This window comes from Ochotona princeps, chromosome 4 (genome assembly GCF_030435755.1).
Source record: "Ochotona princeps isolate mOchPri1 chromosome 4, mOchPri1.hap1, whole genome shotgun sequence".
Classification (NCBI taxonomy): Eukaryota; Metazoa; Chordata; class Mammalia; order Lagomorpha; family Ochotonidae; genus Ochotona; species Ochotona princeps.
The window spans coordinates 22760565-22773190 of record NC_080835.1 but is presented as its reverse complement, the minus strand read 5'-3'; positions in this window follow the sequence as shown (position 1 = coordinate 22773190).

Here is a 12626-nt window from a genome sequence, read left to right as displayed (position 1 = left end):
TCAGGCTGACAACAGGAGCCAAGAACTTCATCTGGGTCTCCTTTGTGGGTGGCAGAGATCCAAGCACTTGAAAAATTCTCTGATCTTCTTCCTAGACCACTAGCAGGGAGCTGGATAAGAAGTGGAGCATCCAGGAGTCAAACTGGCACCATATGGGATGCTGTTGTCACAGGTGACAATTTTGCCCACTGTGCACAACACTGGCCCTGAACATGTTTCTATATTTAATTCCCTGGAACATATGCACATGTATTTCAGAGGACGTCACGGTCTCCCTTTTGGCAAGGTCATTTGCTCACACTGTCCTTTCTGAGATAAAGAATTCTGAAGAAAATTGGCTATCAATAGTAATTGTTTATGTGGAAACCGAAGAATCTGCAAATTCTTCCCACATCATGTTTCAAGAATATTGTCAAGTTTTATTTAATTGGAAGAAATGAATACACATTTTTCATCTTTATCTCTTGCAAGAAGAGGCTTTCACCTTATTGCACAGGTGGTAGGGGAGGATAAGTGGGGCCAAGACAGAAGCTGCTGTCCTTCCTTAGTCCCTGGAGAAACAGCCAATTTCATTATTTCTCCTCAATTCAGTGTAAGGTCTTATTTTACTAGGATAAGATTTGTGATCCTGCTAGGGAAAGAACCCAGCTTCTATCGCTTTGATCTGTGCTCTGGTACAGCAGGAGTTCTCTTCTCTCCCTTTTCAGTTCCTTTGAACTTCTGGTTTCTTTGTATTAAGGAGGCCAGACAAGACTTCACCACAGAGAGCAACTCGTTAAATATGCTGGCTGTCTAAAGGCTGTTAAGCCTATAAGTGAGTGGGTAAGTCAGGTCAACCTTAATGTGCAGTGTTTTCAATTCGGGGTTAGGAAATAGGGAAATTCACTTTATCATTAACCCTGAACTGGGTTTTAAAAATCAATTTTCTGACAAAAAATATATATTCTAAGCTCCATATGATTGCTAAGGTATTCATAAATATTCCCAGTTTAGCTACTGATGTGGTAGGAGGTAAGCGTTTTGTCAATCAGTAATCCAAAAGAAGAAAGAATCATGTCTCAGAATGCTTAATACATTAATGTTATTTCTAGCTAACAGAAAGAAATCCCCAGTATTAATATAAGGATAGGCGCTTCTTCAGCAGTAATAAAGAATTAACAGAAGTCAAGATGGAAAAATAAAACATTCATCTCTTATATTTGCAGAAGTAACATTTCTCATTTCAATCATTATTCTAGCAGTTAATGATTTCATAATCAAGCATGGCTTCAGAATATATACTTCCCTTCCCCAACAAAGGGGGACCACTTATTAACCCTGAGGGTATTGTTGAAAGGAAACAGGGATAGCCAACTAGCAGACCATCCAAGATGGTCTAAGATACAGTGGTAAGTTATGATAGAAAATAGAGAAATCACCACCAAATCTTGAACTTCCAAGCAAAGCTCTCCTGAGAAATCACAGATAGTTGTCCTGGGAAACTATCAGATATCAGAAAAATTAAAGAACAATGAAGAGAAATTGCAAGCTTCTCCATAATACAAAAGTTTCAGAAAATGTTGAGAACACTTACACAGCAGGGAAAATTATATTGATGCAAGGTACCTGAAAACTTGTGATTTGCATATAATTTTTGTCTGACTTATTAAACTTAATGAGTGCTTATTAAGCACTTCAGGGATGAAAAACAGTAGTTGAAATAATAATAGTGTACCATGTATGATTATGCAAATGTGTGTGATAAGGTGTACAACTGCAATTTTTATTTCTTGATGATTTTACTTCTGCAGCATTATTTTGCATTTATCCTCTTTTCCATTTTCAATAAAACCATTGGCCTTCATAATTAACTTCACTTTCGAAATACCTCAAAGGTAATTTTCACAAGCTTGGCGTGGTACTCAAGGCCATATATTTGTTCATTACAATCTATCTTTTTAGTCTTACATTCTAAAACATATCCTGCCCATCACATCTCAACAGCACACTTTCATGTATTTTTGCTGTCTGTTGAAATGCAATCATACAATCACTTTTCAATTAACAATTTATCTATCACTTTTTCCGAATATACACTTTTTTCTGGTATCTTCTCAACATTCATCTGTTCATTCTTCAAGACCCTCATAACTTTATCTGCTGTTCTTTCACAGACAGAATTTGAATAAATGTTTCAACATACAGCTAATGTCTTCTTTCAGCTGGCATACATAAATTCTAGGAAGTGAGGAATATGATGTATTTCTAGACAGAGAGAGCATGGTATACTAAAATTTATTCAATTCCATTTCAACATTTAACTGTTTAAATCCCAAGTGCTTCTGAAAGTAAATAAAGCAAATTAAAGGGAATGAAATAGTTTTATAAGAATATTTATGGGTACGAAGAAATGACTTGGTACCTGGTAGTCATTGAAGAAGACGTGAAGGAAAAAGATTAGGGCATCAATTCTGATGCATGCTATATTTGTAGTTCTCTGCATTTACCTTGAGACTAATTAGTTAATCTTAAATCTCTTTTTTAAATTAATTAATTCATTCATTTTTTTATTTCCCCTTCCCCTTCAACAAATTTCCTCCCCCCCAAGGAATTCCCCTATATTGTTATTATAGCATAGCTCTTCATAAATAGTCACATGTTCATTATTGCAGGTATGAACAGTGACAGAGAGTCCAGCCTCCCACTGTCAAGATACAGCTGATAGTTTCATTAGTAGTCCGTCTTTGATCTGGAAGTAGAGATGTACACTGCACTGCATCTTCACATCTGGACATGATAGTCTCCATTACACAGCCACCACACATCCCTCTTAAATGAAAAGCCACAACACAAAATCAACAACAGGAAGGAAAAAAAGAAGAAAAAATTTACAACACCATGAATTTCTCAAGAGGTTTTGATAGTTCAATAGTCTCTGAATTGCTGGCAATCCCGCCACTCCAGTCAAGATGAAATCTCTCCCAAATCCACTGGCTGTTATAGTACACCTTAGTGTCTCCGTCTGCCCAGATCCTCACTGCCAATGATTGGCTGGAGTAGTTGATCAATTGGTTCTTTGCTCTGTCCTCTGCCATGGTACTAGGTGTCCTCTGGAGGCTCCAATGTACTGCCATATCCTCCATGTACATTGGATATGCTGACTTCTGTTCTGTCTGAGCCCCTGAGGAGGCCCAACTCTGACACATCCACTCCCACAGTCAGACCATGGAACCTGCAATTCTCTCCATGATTGGGGTTCTGAGTCCAGCAGTTCAGTTGGTAGGGAATTGCCCAAGAGACCTAATCTGAGGCCATCCCAGATCTGATTCTTATGTGTTTGCCAGTACAGAGTCTGGCATAGGCTATCACCCAATTCAGCCTACGCACACACTGGTATTTGCAATTGCTGGGTCAGTTTTATTTCCAGCCCCATATTTTATGAAACCCGATGGGTATGGGAGCCCCGCCCGATGCTACCCACCACATACTTGGCCTTCACGTAAACCAGTGGGAGCTTCAGTCTAGTCAGAGTGACCCACAAAAACCCCCACCAGGCCTTGCTTGCCCTGGTTCCTGTGCTTGCCAGTATATACAGCAGACTTGTCCCATCTGTCCCACATCCCATTCAGCTCTCGTACATGTTGATGGGTATTGAAGACCAGTCTGTCCCAACCAGCCCCACTATCCAGTCCAGACTGGTGCCCCAGCAGGTATCACCATCTGTGTAAGCCATGCCTATGCCTGACAAAATTTGGTCCCTATGCCAGCATCTGCCAGCCTATCCACACCGACACTGGCTTATGCATGTACTAGAAGGTACAGTCAGCCCAGCCTGGCTTTTCTCTGATCCAGCTCAAATGTAGGCCATTGGAAGTGGCCCTGTCCGGCCTGGTCTGCTCCCTTCCCAGCTCTCATGCTCATCAGTGGGAGTAGTCACCCAGCAGGGGAGCCTTGGCAGCCCCCTCACTAGGGCCATCCCCACCACCCCCTATGTTTCACATGTGCCGGTTGTGTGCCTAGTCTGGCACAGCCCCCTCACCTCGGCATTTGCCAGTGGATGCTGTAACCTGGCCAGGCTAGGCCCACCGCCAATTCCAATTCATGCTGGTGGGGGCTACAGCCTGGCCCAGCTCTGCCAGCCCCCAATCCTGGCCCTCATGTGGACTAGCTGGTATTGCACCCTGACCCAGCCTGACTCACATTCCATTCTGACACTTGAATTCGCCAGGTAGTGATATGGACTGACGCAGTCTGGCCTGCCCCTGACCTGTACCACATGTATGCCGGTGGGTACCGTATTTTGACCTGGTGTGGGCTGCCCCCCCTGTCTTGGTTCTTGCACTCACCTGCAGGGAGAGTGTCCTGATAGAGGAGTTCCCCAGGTTCCTCCATCAGGATCTCTCCCAATGCCAGATCTCCAACACACCGGTGAGTCCCTGGGTCAGCCCTACTTAGTGCACCTCTTGTCCTAGCAGGAACAATGGCCTTTTTTCACCAGCCCTCACCCATTCCAGTTCTTGTTGTTGGGTGCTACTGCCCAGCCAAGCCTGATCCATACCTAGACACAGTTCACACATGGCTCAACGCGAGCAGAGACCTGGCCTAGCTTGTTCTATACCTACCCAGGTTCTCACAAGTACCAGTGGGTGCTAGATTCTAGTTCAGTCTGGTGCATCCCATACCCAGTCCACACACATGCCTAGGGATTCTGCAGCCATATTCTACAGCCATATTCTGCAGATTCTGCAGACCAAGCCACAGTCCCCACCCTGGTCCTCGTACTCTTTAGTGGGGACCACAACCCTGCCAGGGCATCCTCTTTACTCCCCAGCAAGGCCTGCTTCCCTCCATAGATTTCACACATGCTAGTGGTTGCTCTGATTCAGCCTGGAATAACCCCCATCCATCTTGCGTTTGCTTCGGATGCTGTTTGGCCCGACCTAGCCAGCCCCCAGTCCCAACTCTTGCTGGCAGGTGCTCCAACATGGCCCCGCTCAGTCTGCTCCCAGCCCCTACTCATGTGAACCAGTGGGTGTGATACCCTAGCCCGGCATAACCTGCACTCCAGCCTGGATTCTTCACTTGCCAGTGGGCTAGGATCTGCTCGGACCTGCCCGGTCTGCCCCATTCTAAAACCAACCGCTACACTTGCCAACAGGTGGGGCTACCTTGCCCAGCTTACCTGACCCCAGGTCTGGAACACTGGTCTCCCACTGGTGAGAGCTGTGGTCCAGTATGGGAGTCTCCCAGTTTCCCCACTCATCCCACTCCCAGACCCACATTTCACATGCTCCAGCAGGTACTAGACCCTTGCCCGGCATAGCCTGCCCCTCCGTCTTGGCCTTTGTATGAACTGGTGGATGTTGTGGGCCTGCCTGCACTATACCCTGTTTTAGGATGCACATACAGGTGCTGCAGCTTGGACCTGCCCAGCCTATTCTCAGCTCCAGTTCCCATGAGTGTTGGCAGGTTCCACATTCACTCCTAGTTCAGCCAGTCACCACCCCAACTCTTGAGCTAACCAGTGGGACTTGTATTTCCCTAGGGTTGGGTCCACTTATCCCCCACAGCATCTACCCACAGGCCTGGTTCTCTTGTATGCTGGTTAGTGGCATGGCCCTGCCTAATATGACCTGTCCCCTGTTCCAATACTCAGTCAGGTACTTGGATCTAGGTCTGCTAGACAGACTCCCAGCCATAACTTTTGTGAGGTATAGCGTGTGGCAGTCAGTGATGTTCTGTGCTACAAGCCCATCTCAAGACACCCATGTGGGATGGTGAATCAGTGACCCATACAGATCTTCCAATCTCTCCCCTCCATACCAAGATTGGCCGATGAAGCAGAGTTCTGCTCCACGTGCCCGACCCACTAATTCTAAACTTCTTATTGGAAGCAAATGTTAAAATGTTTCTTGCATTTATTAAGAAATGAAATCAAGCGCTACAACCTGTGGATCTCCCACTCACCTTTCAGGAGACGCCCCGTTTCCTGTACTTCTCCTGTAGCCTTCCTCTGTTTCACAATAACTTGTTCATTTCACAAATAAAACTCTGTTCCAAATAAGAAAAAAAAAAGTGCTGCAGGTAACTCCAAACTCAACATAAATTCATTTCATGTGTAAATTACAGTTCATTTAATTGGGAGGGACTCTGTATAAGCATGCAGGATAATATTGGGTTTCTTTTTCTGTATGTAAAAATAGCTGGTATTTTGAATATAGGACAATCTAGGGACATTTGAAACTGATTCTGTTTTTTTTATTTAGTATTACACATTCCAGAGCACCTGGCATTTATTATTTCATGACAAAAATCCAAACCTATCTGTTTGTATCATGATGGTTGTATCATGAGAATTTTGAGTGCCTACAAGTATCAGTGAAATTAGAATAATACCTTAAAGTCAAAACTAAAAAAAAAAATTCATTGCCAGTGAGTTGGGAGTTCTGGTTGAATATTTTCTGTTTATATTAGTTTCTAAAATGTATGTATGCGAATACCTGCCTCTAAGCTATCAGAAAATAAAAGTCCAGAAATTTCCTAATGTAACACTGGTTGATAATTAGGAAAACTTGGAGTTCAAAGAACTAAAGTGATTTGCTTGAGGTAATGCTCATGATAAATATGAAACAATGTTTTCATGATGCTTAAAATAGTGCACATACTATAATAGTGCAAATACTATATTTTATTAACCTTTTTCCATATATTGCATGACCAGACACATAAGAAGTAATATGAACCAGTGCTCATTGGATACTGGAGGCTCCAAGATGAGGATTTAGTCACTAAGCTATTGCTCTGGGTCCAGCTTAACTTTCTCTCTCTCTCACTCTCTCTCTCTGTCTTTTTGTTTTGTTTTGTTTTGTTTTGTTTTTAAATTTTCATTTATTTATTTGAAAGAGTGATCGAAGGAGAGAGACATCTTTCATCTACTGATTCACTTCCCAGAACAACAACCAGGACTAGAACAGGCCAAAAATAGGAGCCAAGACCTTCATCTATGTTTCCAGTTGGGGCTGTAGGGTCCCAAACAATTATGCCATATTTTGCTATTCTCCCCACAATTTATGCCCATAAGGGAGGCTAATTTTGTAAGGAGCAGCTTCACACTCCGTCCCTGTGCTGCAAATACTGGCTCCAGCGTAACATTTTTTGAGCCCCTACTTTGTGTTTCAAACACATGCATATATATAAGACAATCAATCACCATACCTAATATCTTGTCTTCACTGAAGAATTTTGGGGTAAATATCCATTTATAAACAATGAATGTCACTGAGGAACATAACGAATATAACAGCATTAGGGCTAGTTGTTGATAAAGTCATTTACTGAGATATAGGTCAAAGAACTGTAGATGCAAATAGGAGTCAAGAGAAATTGAATGGCTCCATAATGGAAGTAGATGGCTTCTGGAAGTAGAAGATTGATAACCTGAAGTTGAAAAAAATTACACCACCTAATAATGGATGGCCTCACATCTCACAACTGCCACAAAGTATTTTTCTAGGACAATATGTCAATCTAATGACAAACTGCCATATTCTTCAACAGCATTAGTGTTCTAAAGTGAAATTTAGGGAGTTCCAAAGCTTTTCCCATGGGAAAAGCCACCCGAATACATGATCATTTTCCATTTGTAAGAATACAAATTATTTTACAAGACATGAACAGATGTTCATACATCAAGGTAAAAACCTGTTCCACTAAGAGAAGGTGTTTTTTTTTTTTTTTTAGCATTCTCAGGAAATAGTCTCCCAGCATAATCAAATCTGCTTATCATTTCAAAGGCTCAATTTTTATAGCAGTAAGAATCCTAAGGAAATTATAGCATACAGCCACATACAGTGTAATTATATGTAGTGAGTTGAAGAGTTCCCTTCCATAATGCATAGCCAAGTCATGACCCTCATACCTGTGAATGAAAATTTATTTTGAAACAAGATCTTTGCAGATGAATGAACCATTTCAAGATCAAATCATTCTGGATTTGGAATTAGCAATATATAGAGTTATCAGTGTTTTTGTAAAAGGATAGAGACAGATCTTTGAGACACTGAGTCACACGTGGGAGAAAACCATGTGATGATATCAAACTGTAATAACAGAGGCACAAGTCAAGGTGTGCCAAGAATTTCTGGCAGTCATCAGAAACTTGCAGAGAGGCAAACAACATTTTCCTACTTACTCCACAAGGAATAATCCTGGCTATGCCTACATTTCAGACTACTGGGCCTCAACTATGTGAGACTAAATTTCTGTTGCTTTTGGGCACCAAGGTTGTGGCAATGTTTATGGTACTCTTAAGAGACAAGCATATTGTATAAACCTATGTGTGTGTGCATATACATATACATATGTGTATATATGTATATATACACATATATATATGTATATATAATCAATAGTTGTTTTGGAGAAATTTAAAGGATTTTTTTTTTAAAAAAACCCATGTATACAAGTTCATTTTGAAATAACAGAATTTAACCTACTTATGGAAGATTTTGTCTTAGGTAGCTGTGTACATTAGGTGTATGCTCTGCTAAACATAATAGCCACGATTCACACCATGGTGTGAAATAATTTTTTACCAGCCTTGGGTTTTTGGATGCAAAGACTAAATATGTTTAGTTTAAGTATTTTTTGTTGCATTCTGCAATGTTTATTTTGAATCAAATGCATACTTCGTGAAATGGCAAACTAAATATTACATTTTATCTCTTTTTTAAAAAGATGTATCTATTTTTATTTGAAAGGCACCTTTTATAGAGAAATAGAGAGAGAGAAAGAGAGAGAATCTTGCCTCATTTGGTTCACTCCCCAAATGGCAACAATGCCAGTCTAAAACCAAGAGCCTTGAACTTGTGGGGGCCCAGGGACTTGGGTCATCTGCTGCTGCTTTCCCAGCTACATTAGCAATGATCTGGATTGAAAGTGGAACAGGACTGACACAAACTGGCATCCGTGCAGACTGGTCACCACCGGTGGAGGCTAAACATACTATATCGTGGTGCTGGTCCGTACAATTTATCTTTACCAAAAATTCATTCAGTTTCATTTCAATAATTTAATGAATAAAATAATTGAAATGTAAATAATTAAAGAGGTCACTTAAAGTTTCCTAGAAAGCATGCGAATGAATATCATTGCTCAGGAGAAATCAGCAAATGTACTTTAGCTAAAGGCTCTCAGAAATTGGCAAATCCAACCAGTAAATACATCTCTATGTAAATGTCCATTACTAGTATGGTAAAAATTCAAATGGATTTTGCATTTGTAAATATTCAGTTTATTAACATTGCCACAATCACTACAGTAGAAGTTTAAGTAATACAGGCAGAGACGTTCTTTGATGACTTTTACTTGACTCTCCACATGTATCATCTCCCCTCCCAATGAAGTAAAAACCCACAAGGTTTCGCTCAAATCAGCCTGCACAGTGCTGGGTTCAATAATTGAACTGTTGTGATTTCCAGAAGTACTTTGTGTTTGTCCTCAAACTCGTTGCTGTAATCAGCACAAGAGTCAATTGAATAAGAACCAAGAGAGAAAAGAAAATGATTTTTATGCAAGTTAAAGTATCTCAAATTCATTATTATAAACCACTAAATCAAAGTTGTTATCATAATAGATGTGGAAAGGATAAGTATAAAAGGTTAAGATAAATAAAAAGCTCTAAGTGTTTATAAATATTTATTACAGGGATTCATTTCCAAATGTTCTAAAATATTAATTTCACCTTAAGAAACCCATGTTAGAAATTAGAGAGGATGCTCTTATGGTAGTTTTTAACAGAAGCATTATAAAGATCTACCCAAACACTTGCTTTTAAGGAGCAAGCATTGAATCAATGTCTACTGCATGGATTTCAAATATACCTTTCATATAGTTTAGCTAGGCACAATTTAGAGATTTCTTGATATGGTTTGTCCCTATCATATGAAGAAGATAAAATACTTACATAGAAGTATCATGAGGAAGCTATTTGGCTTGAACCCCCCATAAATGTTCTGCTGAAACTTTCTGAGTCTACTGAAGTGTTTTTGGTCTTTAAAGAGACTGTTCTGTGGTACAGGCTTTGTCTCTAAATCTTAGTTTAGATAATATGATCAACCTTTTCCTATCTAAGTTCCTTCCATTTTAAGTCCATTAATGAAGAAAGAATTTGTTTATTGGTTATGCTATGTCCTTCCTGCCTTCCTTCCTTGGTACACCTATCATGCTCAAACTGTTTTTTTTTTATTGTCATGAACCAAATAACTATAGTTTCTAGACTCATTGGTATCTTCTATATTGGAGAAGAATGTACATACATAATTACATGGGTATTAATGAACTATAATAATAATAATTACTAGGGAAGAGTGCACGACATTACAAAATGCGCAAAAGAAACCAAATTTTAAAAGTCTGTGGCAGTAGAATGGATTCCAATGGCAAAAATGGCATTAGGGTGGAAACTCAAGGATCATCTAAACGAGTCAAGGGTAAGAGAGAAGCAGGTGGAATGTTCTACATGGATAACAGAGTTTATGTAAGGGTGATTTTTGAGTGCACCTTGGCTGGAAAGTGAAGGATGAAATGGTAATTCTTCTAATATTAGTAAGTCTACTGGTAAATGTATTCCAGGTAAAAGCTGTGTCAGACTCCATTAGGAAGACAATGGCTAAAAGTGTAGACTACAAGACCCATTTGTGACCTCCTACTGAAAAACATCTAGAAATGAGATCTGGCAACCTCTTTTCCAGGAAGCATCCAGGTGGTTCATACAGTTGAAATCAGTAGCTTGACATTCCCTGACACAGATTTGTATTTTCCAAACATATCACTGTGTCAAATAGAGAAAATGACTTCACAATATCAAATCTTATAACTGGATTTAATACTTGTAAACATTTAATCCTTGTTTTCTTTTATTCCCTTTTGGTCAGGGCTGGGGCAGGAAACCCACAAATATAGAGTATATAGCAAGATATGTATTTTTTCTTCTTTTAGCTGATTCCTGCTTGTTCCTCATAAACTGTCAAAGCACTGCTTTGAGCGTATTTTTTTCTCACTGCACACATCAGACACAGTTGTCCGGAGAGGTTAATTGGCTCTCTGGACATCACGGTTGGCCTGAAGTGGTGCAAAGGTCTCCTGACTCCAGTGTCTGCAGTCATGCTACCTTACAACTCCTGCATTCCTGTAGCTCATCCGGGGGGTCATTAGGATTTATTCTAGTCCCCACATGGCACATTTCACATGAACTATATCTGCACTCAAAGAAAAAGGAAAATAATAGGAAATGCTAACTGTTGAACTTTTCACAGGTGACGTTTTTGGAAATTGATGTCAAGAATAAAATTGCTGTTGGCAGTTACAACTGTTTGGATGTCATTTTACAAAGTAGTTGCCAATGAGGTCTTTGTGGATTAAAGGTTTCACATAAATTAGGAAAAGCAGGCTGCTTTCTCTCCTTTTTTTGACTTCTACTCACTGGCATTTTTTTTTTTTTTGCATAATTACAAAGCACAGTTGGTCTCCAGATCTGCCAAGCTCTTTCTTGACTAAGAGATTCTAATTGTAAAGGAAGAAAAATTTCAACTAAAGAAGTCATAAAAAAAAATGGGGGCTTCTTTCATTTATTAACAGGTACTGCAGTTACAGAACTTCTTGGAATTGGGTGATTCCAATTCATTGTAAAATAGGGATACTTTATTCCAGAGATTAACCAATCATAGCAGGTGGTTTGCATACCACATAGAGCACTATAAACATGTTTTTTTCCAGAAATGCACAGTCTCAAAAATAGCACCTAAATTGTTATGGAATCATCTGTGTGTGCTCACTTCATTGAAGTCAAATAATTATCAACTCATGAGCTGGAGATTTAGCAAAGAAAGCTGCTGGAGGAAAAAGAACCTTCTATTCTCCCTCGCCCCACTTATACACATCATGCCTTGATGCTATTGTCTCTTATCGCAAATATTTGTAAGCACCAGGATGCAGAAAAATGATGACATGTGTATGATAGCAGTTGTATAGTTGCAATGATTAGAATTATAATGCATATCTTAAAAGATGTTTCCGCACTTCTTGATTTTTTAAGAAGCAAGCAAAAAGAGAAGGCCACAGAGCCAGGATCCAAGGAAAATCTATTTGGCAGACAGCAAGAGTCTGAAGTTCTGTCAGACAACACACAGGAGCTGGTTTCTGCCAAATGCAGTCTCAATTATGAGGGTTTTTTTCTGTTATATTAGCTGTAGCTAATATGTTAATCACAACATTATGAAGTTGTTTCACTACTTCAAGACATGTAAATCATTCCCAAGTTCCTTTATTCATAGCAACAATGCAATAATTGTTTTGTTTCATCACATTTATGCCATTTGTGATAATGTTTTTCTTACAGTAATATATAACTAACACATCCCCTGAAGTAATTTTTAACTCCTTGTTTTGGACAAATTCATTCTTACAGAAAACTTACTTGCCCCCTAATTGTCTCAAAGCAAAATTACTTCAAAAGTTTCTTTTTCAAGCTCTTTACTCCAAACTCTTTCAGTTCCACTAGGCCGTTCATATGGATATTGATATGGATCAGTCTATATATCAGCTCTACTTTCTCATCATTTATTATTGTATCTACTTTTCTTCATCTT